Consider the following 15,775-nt stretch of genomic DNA (forward strand, 5'->3'; position numbering starts at 1 on the left):
GTTCAAGATATTACCTGGAAACAAAGGTACATCTATAACACAAGCTACGGATCTTGTTCAAACGGGCGTCAGTGCATAGTATTTTTATTTGAGGTTTACATACACAAAATTTTAAGCGGCTACAACGTGTTACTCTTAATTTTCCTTACGCATGACGCCTAACAATAAAGCATGGCCCTTTTGTTTCCGTCTTATAAGGTGTTAGTGAAAAACCGTGTACGTATTTAGATTTGCTTGCAAACTAATTTCAGTGTAGTTCCACGCCGTACGTCCGTTTAGAGAGGTAACCAATTTGCGTTAGTTTATTTTATTCCTTAATCTACTCAGAAGTGCTTGTCCAAAAAACGCATTTCCTTCTCCCGGTACATTATACTACTGATGTATTACTGATGTGGTGGGAAATTACATCATGAGTTGCTTAGGTGTAGCGATATCCTGGGAAGTTCAGATTAACAACCGTGCCGTAGTGTATAGTAAATAAAGTAGCTTTGACGAAACTTTCCGAACATATCTAGGACCAGAACGATTTTCAACTGAAAAAGTTTTTGTTCGCAAAGTCCCACTTCAAACGACGAAATCGGAAATTAACTTTTTTCACCTGTGAAGAAGTTGCGCCCACATAACTGTGCACTGGTTAGTAGCTATGCTGCTGACGTTGAATGGGACTTTCATGTCGAATTGTTTTTTTTGATATTTGGGGAGCAGAAATATACTTGAGATTCGCCTAGGGCAAAATCGGATTTTGGTCAACAAATTTTATTTTGAGGCAAAAAACACAAGCCATCTTCATGCATGGATTTTTAAACATTCCCTCGGGGAATTTTTAGATACGTCTGGTGAAGGAAGCCTATATGGAACAACTTGTATTGGTGGGTACTTATACAGGAGGTAAAATGCGAATTGGGCTTTTCAGAGATGATTTATTTCTCATATGAAAAACGGAAATGCCCATTTACTGGGCAATCAAAAACCATTTTTTAATGAACAGTAACATTTCAAAATTACTCATGCATACACATCCTTCCTGTACAAACTACCTAACATAAAAGAACGTTACAACGCCAAAATTGTTTGCAGAAAACCTATTCAGTTTTCGATAAGTTTCTGTAACTGTTGTTGATATTGAGCACAAACATGGCTCGTTAGATTGGTTTTGTAAGTTTTTCGCACTCATTTTTCCGATTATGGGCAGAGATATGCCACTAGCAAAGAATATGGGTGCGTTGTTTTCTTGGTAAGTTAGATATGTCCAATACGTCTCTTACATGACTGAACAAATTCTAGAATGCATAATCTGCACTGTGTGACAACAGAAGTAACGGGTTTAAACGGAAAAATATCTCTCTGACGTGAAAGTGTGATTCTGAAACCATTTCACTCGATGTTCATTTTTCTGCCAAGCGTCATTTTCCATCAGAAGATGTCACCATCACTATTATGTGTGAATTACGGCGTGAAATGGTGGCTGGGAAAGGATAGTCGTTTTGGTATAAAATAGAAAACTGACCAGTTTTTAGCCTACCAGCATTATTCACGCTTTACGGCTCTGTAACAGGCAACAGTTTTGCTATAGCCAGACACTGAACATCCGGTTGGCTACGTTCGTTTCCAACCAGGAAGGCATGTCATATCGGCTACAGTGGCTGCCATAAATGGATATATATTTCAGTAAAGTCTGTCCAGCCCGCGTGTGTGTATATGTTTTTGTCACACCAGGCACAATAGTCAGTGCCGTGTACACTCTTGTGTCTCCACTGAGCACCTGGATTTAAGTGGAGTTACAAAACAGACGGAATTGGGAATGAGAGCAATTAGGCAACCTTTTTGAATATTCATAAATGCAGAAAATAGCCTGGATTCAAATAATTCTAAGGCAGTATGAGGAAAGCCCAAATTTCACCTTGAAATCCAGCCACATAACAGAATATACATACCATTGGTAAATCCGATACAACGCGGCGCCATTATTCAGAAATATGATTTGCAGTGTCCACCAATTTGCATTCAGTATCTGAATGAGTTGAAAATTTGCGAGATTTTTACCACAGAGGTCCGAAATACATCCAAAAGCTTTTTGGACCCTTTGATCATTTCCCTGGATGATAATAATATTCAGCTGCGCGCAGAAGGTTCCACTTATACTGTACACAATCAGCCTGTAAATTTGCTCTCAAGGTGGCGATGAAAGCTGTATGGCCCAAAATTGTTCACAAATGTTGAGATGGATTAAGTAGAATACCGGATGCTGAGTAAATAAAGTAAGTTAAGATATGGATTGCCAAGTGTACCACCTGATTTTGAACGCTCCGCTGGAGCTTTCATATCGGCTGCTGTACTTATTCTCTCCACGTTTCGTCTGATGTGGCTTGAGTTATTTAAAGAGTGATAGGTTCACTCGCCAACTGTATTTCCAGATTGAAGCTTCGGGAAATCACTGTCGGCTCTCGGTTTTCTTTTAGTGGACGGAGTATTTTAGTTTCTCCCGGCAACAAGGATTGGTCATGATCGAAAAAAGAATGCTTCCTGTCTGTAAGCGTTGTTTACTGTTAGAAAAAACAGATGACTCAGTGGCTGTAGCTGGTAGGTCATCAGTTTTCATTCTACCGCCCAGAATTCATACAGTAATCATAGGTCTCGACTATGTCATTACTTTTTCAGTCCTGATAAGATGGAGATGAAAGCAAAATCCGCCTTAAAAGATTTTCAAATTTGAACTCTATCCGGGGATTTGATGGACATCAGTGTAACTGGTGGCTTGCTACAATAACAAAGCAATAATAACCTGTTTTTTGTTTAGAGCGTCAGGCAAAGATTCCTGCGCTCAAAATCGCAAAGAACTGTCAAGCCTAAGAGTGAAGATTCCAAGGTAGCCAGTGGATCAACTGTTATCTCGCATTCTACAAGTGTATAAATTTTTCATGGACGAAATAATCATAATTGTGAAAACACACAACAAACCCCGTCCTCGAAAATTGGTATTCTATTTTTATTTATATTTTCCATTCCTAATTCTTTTCACCGAAATATTGGTGCGGTCAATGTCTGCATCCTGCGACGTAATATTGTTAAGCGTGTGCGAAAAATTGTTCAGCTGTAGCACTCCTTCGGTGCCTAACTGTCGTGCCACCCGAAGGCTTCACGAGGGCTGGGATACCGCCAGGTTGCCCAAACCTAGGCAGGGGAACTCGAGAGGCAGTGGTGGGGTTTGAACCACGGACCTTCCGGTCAGTTAATTTGCCCTCTAACCACTTGGACCATCATGCCCTCGTGCGTCCATAAAGCCATGGCGGATTGAGAAGTACGTTGAACTATTAGGTAACGTTGGGAAGAAAGCTGTTGTGATAAATTGTTCTATGGTTGAATTTACGCATGAATTTAGTCTTAATCGGTTTGACCACTTTTTTGGCCAAGTGAGATGCAGATAGTGCATTTGAGGCATTTTAAGCAGTGGATACTTCCCGGCAATATTTTTAAGTTAGCCATTTAAAGAATTTAAACCTAAATTTACACCTGAAATGAACTGATTTGTTGATCAAGCCAGACATATTTTCATCCAGTGGATAGAATTCTCTAAGCGGATGTGGTTTTCTTTTTTTTCGAATCATTTCCATCGTTTATTTTTTCACTACTCCGTGTTGTACTAGTTTCCTGGCCTTACAAGTGTATTTCCCAGCCAACAGCCTATAAGTCACTCCTGGTACTTCTAGGAAGCGCGTTCTAGGGCAGACATGAGACAGGACGATTATTAGGTTTCTTAAAGAAGCATGGTTGTGGACACCAATACTTCGTGCAATTTACATTTTCGTCTAACTTTACCTGAAACGCCGACGGCGAAACACAGTGTACTCATCCCAAAACCGAGGGCCAAATGCTCTGTTTGTCTTATTTTTCGTTATTAGCCCCCAATTATAAGTACGGAACTCGGTTATACGTGCATATGGCTAACAGACTTGTCCTCACCAAAAATGGTCACCGTTTGTTCACTGACGAATCATAATCATAATCCTTTTGATGGAGTGCATCCTGCGGAAAAAACCACCTTGGCTGGTTACAGTGAATGGTCTTTTCAGCGGCTAAGAAATACGCTTCTCTCGTAACATTTTTCAGCTGGTAGAGTAGATCAGGTTAGTTAATTTTTGTGACACCACGCATCTGCCTCCTATCAACTTATTCTCAGACTTTCTTTTAAGAATGAAGAAGCGATGCAAAATTCAGCCGCAGGGCTTTCTCCTGAGCACGATTTAATGTAAGTTTTATGCCCTTTCAAGAACAGTCCACCTTCCACAAAACGGGGAAATAACATTTGTGCCTTGCTTGCCTCCGTTGAGAAAACTCCTCAAAAACGTCTTATGTAATATGACACTACGAAACTCTACAATTTAGCGATTTTAGTTACATCCTCATGACAAAAAATGAGAGAATTAGTCAAGAGGAGAACTAATTTTTAAAAACAGGATATACATTTGCAGGATATCGTCCCCACTTGGAACAATTATTTGCGTCCACTAAGTGTAGCTTCTTGTGGGGTAATTACAATGGTTTTGTTGAAGAAGACAGCTGCCTACTTCAAGTGTGAACTGGTTTTTTTTAACCGCTACAAAATACTGTGTTACATACGTCCGCTTGTTGTTTCGTTATAACTTAGATAGCAGTTTCAGTATCTACCGCTAGGCTGATTTATCTACTGTGGGACATATCGATCAGCACTAGTTTTGGGCTTTCAACGAGTAACTTACTGTAAATCAACTTTGTATTGCTACGTCGGTTGTAATTTTGGTTAAGCTGCGTGAAGTAAATATATTCTAATGTGGACGTATGTTTTCAAACGATTAGAAAGCCCGACGTACATCATGAATAACGTTCATTTCTTATACGTCGTTGAATATGCACGTAAAAAATCTAACCCGAACGGCAGAATGTTTGCAAACAAATTTCAGCGATCCTATAAATATATATCCGGTCTTTTGTGTGTTCCTCATGGGTTTGTTGTATAGGGTTATCCCAAAGCTTAGGAACGCTGGAAACTTTTTAGTAACTGATCACCTATGAGATTATTTAAGCGTAAAATCTATTCGCATAGTATAGACGGAGATGCCGTTAGTTGTGCTTACCAGGCCGTTCACTTCATTTTTACCGAGTAGTTTGACACTGCCCTAGTTTTAAGTTTCGGTAAATTTGAATTGCAAACACCAAGTTAGGGTGCAAACGTGGTATTCGTTTTAAAAAACCCATCGGTTTTCCATGTTTTGTAAAGTCATTTGAGTGCCGCCGTCAATTTTTTCACTGCTGAAAATTGGTCAAAGCATTTCCAAAGTCAACGGAAGCGTCTTTTTATCCGAATTTGACTTTTGCTGTCTTAATGTAGTTTTGTCCGACGTCCATTCAAGATCCTTACAAGGAAGAGCTGATACAAGTGATAGTGTTCGCAATTTCCTGTCGTCTTAAAACACTGACTTTAATGCATTCTGTGTAGGTCTGTTGTTTGTATGATTTCTAAACTAACGTTTGAAGTTCTCTCATGCATTGCGCACATTCAACTAAATTTCTCCGGAACTGTGGCCGTCGCTAACCAGCAGTAACTTTGGACCAAATCAACCGAAATATATTAATATCTATGCTCAGTTGTTATTTCATTTAAGTTTACGGAATGCAACTAGTCCAATTAAGTAGGCTGTAATTTAGCGAATAGTCCGTGTATAATAAGCTTTCAATAAAACAACTTTAAGCAGGGACCAGTCAGTTAAGTGTATAAAACGATCCACAGCCAAATTGGTGCCAGGTGTAGAATTACTGCAGAACTTTTGGAGTAATTGATTCCGAATGAGTATTTTACCCCTGAATTAACATTCTGCCCCAGGGGGTTGTTGGATAATGCTCCAACACTTCCCCAAGTATTTCGAAATTCTAGAACGTCATATGCTTATTGTGTAGGACCAGTTCATGCTGTTAAGCTTTTTGCACGCAAACTTATCATGAGATGATAGTTCTTTTAGAATTCCATTGCAAAATTTACTTAGATACCAAGCAGTGGTACACGAGACTGGCATACTACTTTTCTCAAGGTCTGACTAGACCTGAGTATTTTGGAAAATTCGATTTAGTCAACTCTTTTAGAAACCTAAGACCACAAACCGGGCATGCTTCCTCAATCCGTTGATGACCTTGATACAATGTAGATTTCCTATAGAGTAGAATGTCGGTAGCTCAGGTGGCGTAGATGGTCGTTGGCTTGTTCGCTGAGCTGGGCAATTTGGTTGCAAACGTTTCATCACCAATCGAGGTGACATCATCAGTGCGTAGTTGTGCGTAGCGGTGGGTTAGTGGTTGTGCCACAACCACTAACCCACCGCTACGCACAACTACGCACTGATGATGTCACCTCGATTGGTGATGAAACGTTTGCAACCAAATTGCCCAGCTCAGCGAACAAGCCAACGACCATCTACGCCACCTGAGCTACCGACACCTTAGACCATAGAGTAATCAAAAGTTGCACAAAACCTTGTGTGTCTCTGGTGACGTTCATGCTCTCACGGTAAATGAAGTAACGGAACAGATTTTTAGTAGTGGCGATTCTGTAGCACTTGTAAACTGCTCTTTTTCAACCAAATTGCCCAGCTCAGCGAACAAGCCAACGACAATGTAGATTCATTTATCACAAGGCGAACGACATTCACGGAGTAGTTATTGTTCATCATCAGGTCTTGCGTGCGAAATTTTAGAAAATGAGTCATTAGCTGATGGTCTGAGTAGCTAAATTCCCCATTATACCAAGGTATGCAATTGGCTTTGGAACATTTACTAAGAACATTGATGCGATTCCATTTATGTGATACTTTGGATATGACGCTGGTTTGACTTTTAAGACAAACGCTTATTATTTTTAATTGCAATTAAGAACTACCCAGTGGTAAACCATGAGAATCAACAATAGACCAAACTCATGTGCAGCCTTTTCAAATATAGGTGATGACTGGAACTTATGCGTACTAACGCGGCTATTAGATATGTGAAGGTACAAAAGACAGAGTTTGTGTGGGTTGCACTGTACGAGGCAGTAAAGTCGAAATGACCATCCCTCGAGCCAAGGGAGCGCATTTAAATGCAAGAAGAATATTCACATAAGAACCTATAAATTGGTATCACAGAAGGCACGAGTAAGTTAACATTTTAGAAAGAATACAAGAGATTATTAAGCCAACGTATGCCACTTTGTATGGTTGTTTTACGCACGGATGGAATAGTTTGGGCAATAGCTAACAAGTTTTTCTTCTCTGCTAAAGTTTATCGTTTCCTAGTCTCCGTTTCTATGTAATGTACACTTCCCATGGGATATGTCTGGATTGGTAAAAATTTCAGACAATACCAGTTAGGGTCGACTTCAAGTTTATCATTATCAACGTCGAATGTACACACAGTTGTGATGTTTAAGTTTGTGAAAATCAGCTGATATCATGCATTTGTGCTTCGATGAGATTACAGCTTAACTTGGTAGTCTGCACAGGTGGTTGCGCAAATCACGCAGTTCTGACCAGTCACCTAAATTGTGCGTCTGGAAGGACAAGGGGGATTCACCAATTTTAATTCCTGTTTCATGATTAATACTCTTCTTTGGTTCTAGACAGCTTGAAAAGTCGTTTGGAGTTTGTCACTTGTCTAGAATCTCAGGTCACGTACGTATATTCTGATGCTCTCATAAATTCACAGAGACAATGTCACCACTAGGCAGTGACTTGTAGGGGACTCTGAAATCCTTCTGGGTGAACGAAGGACATGGATACCGCCTCACGTGATCACACATGTTTTGTTTCCGAGTTAAAACCGAGTAACTTATTTTGAATTTTTCATATCACTCTGAAGTAGATATCATCTTTTAGGTAATGTTTGTCTTCCATCCGTAAAGGCAGAAAGAACTGCCATCTGTGGGATCCTTCAGTCATATTTTGGTCGGAAAAGTTTGTCTTAAGCGTAGCCCAAGTACAAAGCCCCAATACCCGGATCGACTAACCAATGAAACCCAACCTTGGAGTATGCATGAAAGAGTGTGTTAGCACTTGATAGTGCGTGTAGCACAGTGATGAGCTACCCTGGCGGTGAAAAGGCTTAAACGGCATGGCAGTACCTCATAGATATCTCAAGTGTTTCTGAAAACGACTTCCACCATCAAGTTTTATTGTCCATCAAATTCCACTGTACATGGCTGTTAGTGACGCTCATCACCTTTAATGTGTCAATAGCTAAGCAGTTCTCACTGGGCACCTCATTTGACCTAGTTTTTTTTAGCCTACGGAACCGGATATGTTTTATTTCAATAAGTACTGTTCACTTGTTTGACAAGCTTTTAGCCTAAGAACCCTATTGGATAATAACGCTACATTAGTTTTATTGCTACGTTGCAGTAATGATGCCGAAGCAAACCAGAGCTATTGTCCCAATAGGCTTTTCCATGAATATTTCACACTGTGCAGACATTATGGTTCTCGACAAAGCGTGCTGTTTGTGTGATGCTATCACTTGCCTAGAAATGCACTGGGGATTGTCACTAGTACATTAATAAGAAAAGTGGACCTCAAAATAATTAATCAGACAAACTTGAAATAACGGTTGAAATAAATGGTTGAACATATGGTGTGGTTTTAAAGGCTACAAATAAGGCATATTTATTTAGGGGTGACTAAACGTCTCTGCACAGAAACAGGGCAAGCAAAAATTCCAAACAAATTGTGCAAACCTGTTGAGCCGTCCAGAACAACTCCCCCATCATTATACACAGTAAAATCAGCTGTAGCCTTTTGTAAGCAGCATTTTGTCACGAGATATCGCTGGTTATCTGCGCGGTTTTTAGAAGCGTAAGATTTCGTTACGGTGAGAATTATTTCCTAAGCGTTTAAGTAGGACTCTCTAAATTCAGTTTCGAAAAATCAGGCCTAGATCTGCAACGAAATACCCGATTAATTAGTGTATACTGTCTACGAGACCTGACAAATGTCCTGCCGAACCGTCGCAAACTGGAAAAAAATCTTGGTTAGGACAAACGCTGCATACATCATTCTCTCAGGTCTCTTGGAAACCACTGAAACTAACTGACATTTAGGATTTCCTCTTGATGAATTTTTCTCCTTAGTCAAGAGATAGGTCTCCCGCCATCCGACCAAGAATACTCGGTGTGAATCTCCTCCGAATGACGATTAACGATTTCACCTAAATGTTGTGCAAATTATTCAAGTCAGTGATAAACGTACGAGGAGTTGTAAAGCCGTTCGGAAAATGTGCTCTCCTCAACCAAACGCGGTTTGCAATAAAATGTAACCCATGTGGCACAGCTAATTTCGATGGCAGGCCCTTGTTCCTTAAATGATTGGTTGCCGACTAACTGTAATCAAGATGAGTAAATGCTACTCCTTGCTAAATTGTCTTTTAAAGTTCACATTTATATTAGGCTAACCGATTGCTTATCATTGGTGTGTGCTCGGAGCTTATATACCTGTATATAATTTTTGCAATATGCGCCTTACAAAAGGTCAACAGGCGTTCGTGTTATATGAATATATCGTATAAATCCGATAAAACATGTGGAAACAGTTTATTTTTTGTCGCTTTTTTTCAAACAGGGCTTCGGATCTAAAATAATTTCAATGTTTACCCTGAAATGGACCTGTTGGTTTAATTTAACCATTTTAGCCTATTTTGATCCAACCAAATAGTTTTCCATTAGGGCTGTTCCATCAACTACACCGATTCCCGAATTAAATCAGGTACCATATGCTTGAGCATTTTGCCGAATCACTAAATAATATTATCTTAAAAACGTAGTCTCTGCGAACTTCGGCGTTAAAGGCGAACCTAGAAAAGTGTTTGGTGGACACTAATTATTTCCGTGCAGTTTCTTACCACTTGGATTGTGTCTTTCCTCGGTGGTTTATCCAACCTGATAAGCAATAAATGAGTTTAAAGATGCAACATAGTACTAGCCTCCTCGGCACTTACTGCTGTTAACTGTGATGTCAAAAACGGTTTGACAATGAAGCTGACACAACACGGGAACTTTTTGCTTTGTAGTAGAAATTCATTCACCTTGACTAAGGCTTTGCTTCTGTTATCGTGTATTCGCATTTTTAGCAAAAGGATCTTTGTGGGGGACCTTATTTAAAGTAGAGTACAATTACTGATAGTAGTCAGAATAAAGACACCCTAATTGAAACGCAAATAAAGCTGTCACAAAGTAATGACCGCTTATAATTTTCCTGGATAGTCAAGGTTTGCCCATTGAAATTCAGGATCTATGAGTTATGTATTTTTCGGTGAACAATAACTGCATACTTTTTATCTCCACAACCCATACATGTTTCATCGAACTATCGCAACACAGAACAGTTCCATTTCGTTTGACCGCTAACGATATTTTATCTCACTTCAATTACCTGATGAGTCAGTGTAACGCGACGTTGCAATACTAGTTTGCTAACGTCTCCAGCAATTGGCTTCATGTGTGCGTCAGGTCAAACATTGGTGTGCTGTGACTGTAAGGAGCCCAGTGCAATGGATCTCATTATTTTCTGTGGCTGCGTTTGACCATGTTCGCTCTACTGTAAAACCAGTAAGCATCTTAGGGTAGACAAGTTATCACACCAACCAGCTCTGGTATGATGAGTCTGGATTCAATCCAGGCCGCCTACATCACAGGCACGTTTTAATTGCCAGTGCTTGATGAAAATGCAGCCTCAACAATTCAAGTTGTTGCAGCAACACATTTAGCTTGGAAGTTGTAACACCTGTGTAATTCCACGTGATTTTCATACACTATGGCATAAAATTCACTGAACAATTTGTTAAGGCCTTCTAGGTTGATGAAGGCTCCATGGAACAGATTGGCCCTATTTTTCATTTTTTCTGACCGGACCAAAGGTATATAAATGGTTGACTTGTGAAACCGCCGTGTAGCCGAATGCGCTTCACCCAGATGTAGTTGTAACGTTTGGTCTCAACAGAACTGTGATCAGTAAATCACAATTTACTTTGGAAAATATTCAATTAGTTCCGTGCTGCCTCATCGAAATGGTGATGGGAAACCATGAATTAAGCTCATGCTTCCAGTGCATATCACCGGCGTACGTTTTGTCGGAGCAAGAAGGAGAAATAACAACGCTTTACCTGATGAATGACTTTGCTGCTTATTGGTGGACTGCCTTTGATTTTCCGTTTTTTCGGGCTTTTTCAGAAATGTTGATCCCTTATAATTACTCAGTTTACCGAAACCTTATTTATGGAGTGAAATTTATTACAATTACTTAAAATTAATGCGCCATTATCAAATTCCATCCATTTCGTTTTGTCTGATTTTGAAGTATTCGCAAACATTTTCCGGCAGCTGGAAACGTTTGGGTTTGTGGCAATCCTTGGTCCCGTTATTTTCTCAAATTTAACTCTGAAAATGTTATTAGTTGCATTTTGGATTCAATGAGGACTCAACGTTGTAAAAATGTCTGGAAGAAAATTGCGTGCTTTGCCGTTCCCGCTTTTGACATAAATGCATATTCAGACCATGTGTCTAGGTAAAAAATCTTGTCGAGTTGCAACGTTGCAGTTGGAATGCAAGAGTCAAGCAACAAGATAGGCTAATAATAGCAGGCCAAATGAGCACCTACTATCCAGAAAAATTTACACCCTCACTATGATTGTAGTCCACATAATCGTCCAGTCATTCTAGTAAACTCGCGGAGAACTACGTTAGGAGTTTAGGCGTTTTCCATTTTCTCTATGCTGAGGTGATCTTGGACGATCTTTGAAAGATTTTTTCCCAACTGTACTGAAGTCCCACTAATTATAATTGATGCTTTCAAACTGTGGACATCGTATACATCTCATAATGTCTGTACATTTATATTACCTTGCGACTGGACTTACTGCACCAATACCGTATTCAGCCACCTACTCGGTAGCCCTTACTATCTTCTGTACCGGGTAGTCTGAGTAAACTTGACAAACTCATTGTCAGAACGCACGGCGACCCTTCGCCGAATTCTTATTCCAGGTACATGTCGCGGATGAACAGACCAGTGTTAGCTATTATAGGCACGTAAGTGCCATTAAAGCGCACAAGAAACCGTGCAACTTACTAGCTCATTATCTGGTCGGATAAATAAGCAAGCTCCCAAGAATATCTGTTTTCGCTATCTGAGAGGTGGTACTTTTGACGACTTGAGCTAGTGGGCTCCTCTTTTCCGAAGGTTAATCTGAGTGACTAGGCAGATTTAGGGCCTGAATTAGTTCGCGTTCATATTTATGATTTGAGAACAAACCAACCTACAATAAAGGAACATAAAAGGCCATAAAATTACCTCGGTCTTGACTAATGAAATCTGGTAGGATTCAGTATTAAACTACGGACAAAAACGTACGACACAAGCATGGGTTTTATCTCCACGCACAATTGTATTGGCTAAATGAATTATGTTTAGGAACGAAATCTACCAGAGTCAAACGCATTGTGATTTTCATTAGTTTAATTTATTTTCAACCCTTTTTCTCATGATTCAGCTACGGTGACATCGTTCCAATCACAATTATTGGAAAAATATTTGGCGGCATCTGCTCACTGTCTGGCGTGCTTGTGATTGCCTTACCCGTCCCTGTCATTGTGTCGCACTTTGCACGGATTTATCAGCAAAATCAGCGAAATGACAAACGCGAAGCTCAAAAGGTAGGTCCATCAAACTATTTTCGTATGCAAATGGGGTGGTTGCGCGAACCGAGAAGTTAACGCGATCAGTATTTGGTGTTCTGATGGGTTATCTTGGTTTAGTAACGTCCAATGTGTATGGTGCATCGTTTGTTTGTCACTTACGTCACTTTTCATGTGTCCGATAATGAATACAACAAGAGTTCCACTAGTTTCATGTTCGACCTGCTTCAAGCTTGTAAATCTCACTGAGGGTATGATTTTTTATGAAACGATTTTCCAAATTCCTGTGTAAGCATACGGCTAAACTCTACCTCAGTAATTGCTATGAACTGAAATTTGTTCATTAAGCCTGTCAACAAAGTGATTCAAACACAATATGCTAGACAACACAAGTAATTCACAGGTCTCACAAATGTTTCTTCATCAATTCTAAGTATTATGATACGTAGCAAAATACAAAAATCATCATCCATCACTATGCTGTATGATTTTTCATTGTAGAGTGCGTAGAACCATCTAAATTGTAAAACGGATCCAAGGAAACTCATCAGTTTGATTCAGATGTTAGTTGAATGCACGAGCGCTCACCCTGCTACTATCACATTCGCCTATCGCCAAGTATTTCATTACCTTGTGTTTTAAGTATATCCAGTGGCAACCATCAAATTTGGATTACCCCTATTCATTCCTCGATCCACTCAGCGCTTTCAACCAAATTTTTTAGACTGAGACTCAGCAGATTGTCTCGCGGGTGGAATAAATATTACCCGAGTATTCTATTACCCTAATAAAAGTAGCATTTCCAGAAACATATCCGGTTCGCAAAGTGAAACAGAACAATTTGCGTGTGGAGTTCTTTATGCTACAATCATTCAAAGATGTTAAATAATAGGCGGTTTTTGCTCTCAAATTTGTAAATCTATCTCGCTGGGTTTACACGCATCTCAATGTTAAAATATAGGTGGCTGAGGGATACTCTTATATTCGACCTTCTCAGGCGAACATAGTGCTGGTGACTGCCTCCCACTTTACGTTAGGATTGATTTATTAACATTATATGGAAAAACGTTGGCTGGTGATTCATAGTTAGGACCCATTCACTGACATGTGTAAATAGCTGAGCAGACTACAGCTTGTGTAATCAGTCTGAGTCACACATGCGAAGTCCAGGCCTAATTTTTGTGAAACTCATTCATAGTTAGACCCATTCACCGACATGTGTAAATAGCTGAGCAGACTACAGCTTGTGTAATCAGTCTGAGTCACACATGCGAAGTCCAGGCCTAATTTTTGTGAAACTCATGCAAAAGCACAAATAACACAGTATAACAATATGCGGTGGCTTTAGAAAGATAGCCAGTAATGAAGTTGTCAAAAATCGGTCTCAGCTATCCTAATTGTTAACCAGAAACCAACTGTTTTCTTGGTCGCAAATCGTGTCCTAGAATAGCACATTTTGAGAACCAGCTGATCGGGATTAACATAATCGAATTGCGAAAAATCAACTTCATCCACAAGCCAGTGTATCTTGGTTTCAACTTGGAGATACACATTTGTTTTCTCGAATCGATTAGCTGGCGTCGTTACTAAACCTGAAGTGTGATTATATGTTGCTCTTTCCACTGGCAGAAGATCTAGGCGAATACGTTAGTACAGCTTCTTGACAGAAAAGCACAAAACCTGGAAGCCCTCTACATGACCCCAAGCTTCAGTTACGTCTACTGATCTACATCGCTCAATATCTCCCAATATTAATTAATCTTATCTAGATTGTATTCCTTGTTTCAACCGTGAAAACCCCATATAAAAGGCATTCGTAATGGCTAGAAGTAATCATGTGAATGTCCCGGTGTTAGCCACTTCCGTGGGACGCATACAATCTGGGGCCCTTTTTCTCTTATTGGAATAAACTAAATAAACCTATCTGTGCATGTTTCTCCTCATTATATGGCTAGATTTCACGACAAGACAATAGCGTATCCAATGAATTCATGTCACATCCCAGTAGTTACCTGTCCATATTAGGTTGAGTGACCTAATTAAATGTGGTCGACTGACCCCAGTTTCTACCGCTTTGTTGGATTCCTGNGAGGGTTGTGGGTCGTGAAGTGTTCTTGCCTCTATAGGCAAGAACACAGTCAACTTTTACTTAATCAAGCCGGTTTTAAGTACGAGTTTGGCAGGCACGTCTAGAGGGAAACGAGTTCAAATGGTGACACCTCTGTTCTAGACGCATTAGAAACGCTTTTCGTTACGTTTTCATTTGACCGTGTTGATAAATGCAACTTGCTTCCGTGTTTTAACGCTTTCCATTTTCGTTACTTAGATGATCTCTGGGGAGAAACAAACACTCTGTCACACGAGTTCTTTTATTTCAGCTCCTCGTTCTTGATTGCCGATCGATTGCGACAACTAACCCTAGTTACTCTTCCACACTCGAAAGAACAAAATCGATAGATGATTCCAAGTACGGAGAGCATACTCGTTCCTTCGAGCACATGGCACTTCATTGTTTGTCGCAAAATAAGACTAATTATATACCATGTAGGAAGGACACGTATGGGCTGTGGGCATTTACGACAAGTGGATAAGACTTATTCTCACTAATCGCCAGTCTACCAAGCTAGCACATAAAAATGTGGTGGGAATTTGTACGTGAGTTGTCTTAGTGTAACAACTTCCCTGGGATATTTGTTTTCTGGGTGCTTTCGCCCGACTTTGTTCGTGGTGGAACCAAAGAGGCATGAAAGAAGCGCTAAAAGCTATACTTGACCCACGTTGCGAGCTGAACCACTTCCTCGTGGTGCCGACCGACCGGCCTGGACGTCTGTCTGGGTGAGCTAAGAGTTCAGCAACTTCAGACAGGGCCAACCACCCCGTTTGGTTTCAATGTGCTGGTTACTTTCGACAATGTATACTACGAATCATCTGGCGCCTCCGCACCAGTTCCAACCAGTACACAGGAGAGACTCGTTGGGTTCACGTGTGAGGAATGTGGCAAGTGCTGCAAATCGAAAGCTGGCTTTGTAGCCCATCATCGAGTTCACGACAATGAAAGTGTTGGTACGAACACAGTCGCCCAATTGGCCTGCG

General features: G+C 40.2%; 1 protein-coding gene across 1 annotated transcript in view; it reads left to right on the forward strand.

Annotated features, from left to right (window-relative positions):
• Nucleotides 1-15,775, forward strand: part of T265_03877 (hypothetical protein) — a gene marked incomplete at both ends in the record, with an annotated part of 86,387 nt that overhangs the window by 45,002 nt on the left and 25,610 nt on the right. Inside the window, one exon of the mRNA XM_009168469.1 lies at nucleotides 12,538-12,700. The remainder of the gene's footprint in view (nucleotides 1-12,537; nucleotides 12,701-15,775) is intronic.

The sequence above is a fragment of the Opisthorchis viverrini genome (genome assembly GCF_000715545.1).
Source record: "Opisthorchis viverrini unplaced genomic scaffold opera_v5_59, whole genome shotgun sequence".
NCBI classification, from domain to species: Eukaryota; Metazoa; Platyhelminthes; class Trematoda; order Opisthorchiida; family Opisthorchiidae; genus Opisthorchis; species Opisthorchis viverrini.